We start from the raw sequence: 7,004 nt of genomic DNA, 5'->3' as shown, positions 1-7,004 counted from the left end.
TGTGTCACTATGGTATACTATTTTTAAGTTCTTTGGGTATAAACCTAGGAGTCAGACACCTGGGTCGAATGGTGGTTGCAATCCAAGTTTTCAAAGGAATCTCCATACAGCTTTCCATAGTAATTGCACTAATTTTCAGTCTGACCAGCATGGGATTAGCCAGTTTTTCCTTCAGTGTTTTATTATTCATTTGTTGATAACCTTAGAAATAACAACTTATCTCATTGACATATTATAGTCTAATTCAATATATGTAAGTTAAAGGAATGTTCAAGATTGTGTAAAATTATTTTTCTAAAGTGATATATTTATCCCTGTGTAAGATATTTATAGAAGTTAGTAAATATTAATCATAAAGGAAATGATAACATATTAACCATTTAAAATTTTTTTAAAGAATGCAGCTTTTACATGTTAGATGAGGTATGTTTTTTAAGTCTAAAGTAATTTTTCTTCTTAAAGGTTCTCTTATATATATCCTCCATGTTCCTGGGTGATATGCCTTCCCATTGTAAACAGTTTATGTAATGCTCAGTCACCTCCAGGGAGACTATAAGTTGATTACTTTTCTTACTCCACTTGAATATAAATGCAGAAATCTCCCTTTTCATCTTGAAAATGTCTGTGTATCTACAGGGACACAAGAGCCCTTGGGAGCCCAAAGACCAATATTTTGTCTTTCTGGTCACAGGAGAATGGCTTTATCCAGATAACGTTTTTCAGAAATGGATCCAGAGGCCAAAGCCACAAGCATACGATTTAGCAAGAAACTGAGGATCCACACCTTACTTGAAACGCATTGGATGGTCAAAAGTGCTGTGTAAAGAAGACATTCTCTGTTAAGTATTTTTTGGGAACAGTATATTGGATACAAAAGCATGAGTGACATTTTGAGTTTGTTCTTTGACCTTCTTCATTATTTATTTCAGAGAATGTTATTGTATTCTGTAGAGATCACTGATATTAGAGAAACATGAGCATGTGCGGATGTAGATTAGCTTAGCTCATGCTCTATCACTGATAGGGAGGATGATGGCACAGAAGGTTTCCTTCCATTCTAGGAAATATAATCTTGGTGAAGATAAGAATAGGAAAAACAGATGTTACTTTTTTGAGGGTAAAATATTGGATTCCAGAGGGACATGATATGCACAAAACAACAGTGTTTACAAAATGTAAACCATGTCCTATTGGTGTGGCTAATCTAAATGTGTGTCAATGAATTGTGGAATCTGTCTGGGACATAGTCATGTGAAGGGAGTTATTATTTACCCATAAAGTATTGAGTACTATGGAAAAACAATTTAAACAATATAGTCTAATTGAAACTTAATGGAGACTATTATTCAGTAGAATTGTGGATAAAACTGAAAGCCTAGAATAGAGGCACACAGATCAGTTAGGAATTTATTAATAATTTCTGACTCTTCTCTTTCTAGCCATTTCCAGCCCCACCTGATGGTCATGGTATTATCCTCCAACAACACAGGGACACAGGTGATTGAATTCCTGATGATCTGCTTTCCAGGCATGCAAGATACACAGCACTGGCTCTCTATCCTATTGGCTCCTCTCCTAGTTTTGGCCCTGGGGGCCAACTTTGTTTTATTAATGACCATCTGGCAGGAAGCATCTCTGCATGAGCCCATGTACTACCTGCTTGCCATTCTCTCTGTGCTGGATGTCATTCTTTGCCTCACAGTCATCCCTAAGTTCAGATCCTCCCTAGACTTTCTTCCAGGCAGTCAACTAACTTCCTTCCTTCCTTCCTTCCTTCCTTCCTTCCTTCCTTCCTTCCTTCCTTCCTTCTTTCCCTCCTTCCTGTTCTAATTTGTTATACATGATAGCAGAATGCATTTTGATTTATAGTATATAAATGGAGCACAATATTTTATTTCTTTTGTATACAAAGTAGATTCACACCATTCGTGTCTTTATACGTGTACCTATGGTAATGGTGTCCATCTCATTCCACCATCTTTCCTACCCCATGAACTCTCCCTTTTCCTTCCTCCTCTTTTCTTTATCCAAAGTTCTTCTATTCCTCCCAGGTTCCCCTCTCATTATGGATCAGCATCCACTAATCACATTTGGCCTTGGTTTTTTGGGTTGGCTTACTTCACTTAGCATGATATTCTCCAACTCCATCCATTTACCTGATAATGCCATGATTTATTCTCTTTTTTGCTGAGTAGTAATATTCCATTGTGTATATATACCACAGTTTCTTTATCCATTCACCTATTGAAGGGCATCTAGGTTGGTTCCACAGTTTAGCTCTTGTCAATTGAGCTGCTATAAACATTGATGTGGCTGCATCACTGTAGTATGCTGTTTTTAAGTCCTTTGGATATAAACCAAGGAGTGGATAGCTGGGTAAATCGTGGTTCCATCCCAAATTTTCTAAGGAATCTACATACTGTTTTCCAGAGTGCAACCTTCTTTCTTTACACAGTATGTTGTTTTACTTCTATAAATCCTCCCATCCCTGAAGGAAAACCACTACCCCAGATCCCACACAGATATGACCTCTTATTCTTTATGTTCATGTCTTTTTAGGTTTTCATTATTTCCAGTGGACAGATCGTTTCTCAATATCTAAGTGATATTTAAACTTAAAATTTCTTCTTACCTATCATAATATCTGAATTATTCTACTCCCACAGTCCAGGGCTCTAGAATTTCCTTTCTAAATGTAATTGGATGTACATTTGTATCTTGTACTGTGATAGGAAACATTGTTGTAAAAGGTTTCTTATGTGTATGGAGGCACTTCTTGAAAATTCCTCTGATGGGTAGATAAGCCTACTGGAGTTTGGGTAAGAACCATAGAGATCAGGAGAGGACAGGGCTACAAATTAGCATTTTTTTTTTAAACCACAGGTTGGTCTCTAGAATTAGGAAAGGGTATAAGTTAGACTTTGGAGATTGAAATGGGTTTAGAAAGGATTTGAAATGAGGATACTGCCCAGGGGGTTTGTGGGGCTGTGGTTTGAGGGTGGGTTGGTTTTAACAAACCTTCTGAGTGTTTTCATAAGAGTTAGGTGCTCTAAGATGATAATGAATATACAGTGTTTTTGAGAACAATGATTCTGGAAGGTCCTGCTCATCTTCTGGTTCAACATGAAGACTGTCAGCTTTTCAGGTTGCTTCCTGCAGATGTTCATCATGAATACCTTCCTCCCCATGGAATCTTCCACCTTTCTGGTCATGGCCTGTGATCGCTATGTGGCCATCTGCCACCCACTTCGGTACTCCTCCATCATCACAGAGCAGTTTGTAATCAATGCAGCCATCTTCATTGTCTTCCGAAGTCTGCTAGCCACACTGCCTACTCCAGTCCTGGCTGCTAGGCTCAACTACTGTGCCAGCAACGTGGTGGAGAACTGTATATGTGCCTACATTTCTGTAGCCAAGCTCTCCTGTGGCGATATTCACCTCAATAAGCTCTATCAATTCGTGATGTTGGTGCCTTCTAGGTTCTGACCTGGTGCTCATCTTGCTGTCTTACTGCTTCATTCTGAGGGCTGTTACAAGCTTGCAGTCGGGGGGTACAACCACCAAGGCTTTGAGTACTTGTGGTTCACATCTTATTCTTATACTTTTCTTCTATACACTGCTGCTAGTCTTCATCTTCACAAACAAGGCAGGAAAGAAGATACCCTCAGAGGTACCTATTCTTCTCAATGTCCTGCATCACCTCATCCCACCAGCCCTCAACCCCATTGTTTATGGAGTTCGTACCCAGGAAATTAAGCAGGAGATCATCAAATTATTCAAATTCTTGTCTTGAGAGATATGAATCCAAGATCAGGGACTGTAGAAATCTGGACATGTCTTGATTTCATCTGAATATCTCAAGGGATATCATATGGCATCCATGTGTCTATCTTCATCTTCATCCCAAACTTTCTAAACTACTTTCAAAATACTCATCCTCCTTCTCTCTTTAGAAATATGTGCTAAACCCACATTTAGGTATCCATTACATTCTTCATTTTACTTTATACCACCAGAATCTCTCAATTAGTCATTAAATAAGTTTTTAATACTTTCTATGTTCTTTTCAGTATTTACATTCTGAGTAAGTCTCATTTAATTTATAGGCAACAATAAGGAAGCACTTTCAAGGGAACATGGTTGGTTGTGAACAGGATTGGGGAAAACAATAAAGCTTTTGTTTCAATAATTTGGGTTAAAAATGATAATGACTTAGGTTCAGGTGGTGAGTGAATATTGAAGTTATGGGTCCACTGTATTTACAGAGAGTCTATATGAAGAGCGTAAAAGCTGGAAAGGATTAAAGGAGGACACCCCGGCTTTTAGCAAGAGCAATTGAAATACTGAAATTGCCATTAACTGAGAAGCTACCTTGGTCCATAATATCAGAAGATCAGCTTTTGAGGAACTTCATTTCTGTACCAATTCTTTTCAAGTATAGTCTCATTCCGAAAGACAGTACTGCTTATCGATGACATTTCATATAGGTGTTTTAGCAAACATATTAAAACATATGTTATTTTATAATATCAAAAGTATTAATTAGTTTAATGTAGCAGAGAAATGGACTTTCTATATTTAAAATGGAAGATATGCTTCTAAAGCAAGCTTTAAAGAGACACCAATAACAATGTGATATTACATACTCATTCCACAGAAAGAAATTAAGAAGACTCCCTGAATATGTACCCCATCCCACCCCCTGCTTTCCATCCAAGAATTCCTCATAAAATATGTTGGATGGGTGATTGTTTTAGGTCCTTTTTAGTTATAGTCATCAGCCAGTTGTAATAATTTTTTACCATTTGTTTGAGATCTTTCTTTAGATGCATCCAGTCAAGGAGTAATAAGGATGGAATAATTGAGGTGTATGCTTCAGAGTTGAGCACCATAATAATTAAACTTTTCCAAGATATAATGTGTCTGGGTTATAGTATTCCTTCTCTAGTACCAATATACCAATAGGAATACAGATTTTAAGGCCTAGTCTCTTCCTTTATATGGGCTCTGGTTCATAGGAAGAGCTCTCTGCTTCTGACCCATATTCCCATTCTAACATTCTGCATTGACTTTCAGTCATCTGCCAGGTCTGGGCTTTGAAAGTCACCTTCTCATTATCAGGGCTACTTTGTTTAGAGAAAGAGGTCCTTCTACCTGTAGTCAGAATTCCTCAGGTTCCACTGACCTGTCTTCTGCCTTCCGCTTCCCATGACTGTATCCTATCATCCTGCTGGGATGTCCACTACTCCTTGGACTTCCACTTATTCTAGGCTTAGACTTTGTATTTACTGTCCTATATGACTGACACAGATTTACTCTTTATATGCAATTGAAAAACATTCAATATGCATAATTTTAGTTTAAAAATAATTTTCACAGAGATCACATTATTTTAAATATTTTTTGTTTTATTTATACTTGACAGTAGAATGTATTTTGAAAAAAACCCTATATATCTATATCTATATCTATCTATCTATCTATCTCTCTCTATATATATACATATCTATCTATCTATCTGTATATATATATATGGCATACAACTTCCCATTCTTCTGGTTATATATGATGTAGAATTACATTGATTGTGTATTCATATATAAACATATATAAACCTAGGAGAGTAATTTCTGATTGATTCTACTAACTTTCTTACTCTCAATTTTGCTTTCTGTCCTTCATTTCCTTTGTCTAATCCAAAGTACTTCTATTCCCCCCTCTCCCATTGTGTGTTAGCATCTGCACATTAGAGATAACTTTTGGCTTTTGGTTTTTGGGAATTGGCTTACTCACTGAGTATGATAGTCTCAGTTCCATCCATTTACTGGCAAATGCCGTAATTTCATTTCTCTTTGTGGCTGAGTAATATTCCATTGTGTATATACAACACATTTTCTTTATCCATTCATCTGTTGAAGTGCATCTAGGTTGGTTTCATAGTTTAGCTATTGTAAATTGAGCTGCTATAAGCATTCATCACGTCAATAGATTTATAGACAACGATCTCATGACTATCTCAATAGATGCAGAAAAAACACTTAAGAAAATATAGCACCCATTCATGTTCAAAACACTAGAAAAACTAGGAATAGTAGGAACAGACATCAACATTGTAAAAGCTGTTAATGGTACACCCAAGGACAGCATCATTCTAAATGGAGAAAAATTGAAAACATTGCCTCTAAAAACTGGAACAAGACAAGAATGCCCTCTTTCCCCTCTTCTATTCAACCTCATCCTTGAAACTAGTCAGAGCAATTAGACACAAAAAAGAAATTAAAGGGATATGAATGTGAAAAGAAAAACTCAAACTATCACTATTTGCCAATGACATGATTCTATATTTAGAAGACTCAAAAAACTCTATCAGAAAACTTCTACAACTGATAAATTCAGAAAGTAGCAGTGTATAAAATTAACATCCATAAATCAAGTGCTTTCCTATACATTAGTGATCAATCAACTGAAAGATAAATTAGGCAAAGACCTTAGAAGATGAAAAGATCTCCCATGCTCTTGGATAGGCAGAATTAATATTGTCTAAGTGGCCACACTACCCAAAGTACTATACAGACTTAATGCAATTCCTATTAAAATTCCAATAATGTTCTTCACAGAAATACAAAAAGCACTCATGAAATTCATTTGGAAAATTAAGAGACCCAGAATAGCCGAAGCAATCCTTAGTGAAAAAATTGAAGTAGGAAGCATCACAATACCAGACATTAAATTATACTACAGAGCTATAGTAACACAAATGCCATGGTATTGGCACCAAATCAGAAATGTAGATGGGTGGTGCAGAATAGAAGACACAGAGACAAACCCATATAAATAATTATCTTGTAGTAGACAGAGATCACATTCTTAATAATCACATGAAAAGTGGCCTTTTTAAAATTAGCTGTACATAATTGTGGGGTTCATTTTGACATAATCACACATGCATAGATTATAATTTGTTCCATTTAATTCTCCAGTACCTCTTCACTCTCTTTCCTTCT

The sequence above is a fragment of the Marmota marmota genome, unplaced genomic scaffold (genome assembly GCF_001458135.2).
Source record: "Marmota marmota marmota unplaced genomic scaffold, marMar, whole genome shotgun sequence".
Classification (NCBI taxonomy): Eukaryota; Metazoa; Chordata; class Mammalia; order Rodentia; family Sciuridae; genus Marmota; species Marmota marmota.
This window is presented reverse-complemented; position numbering follows the sequence as displayed.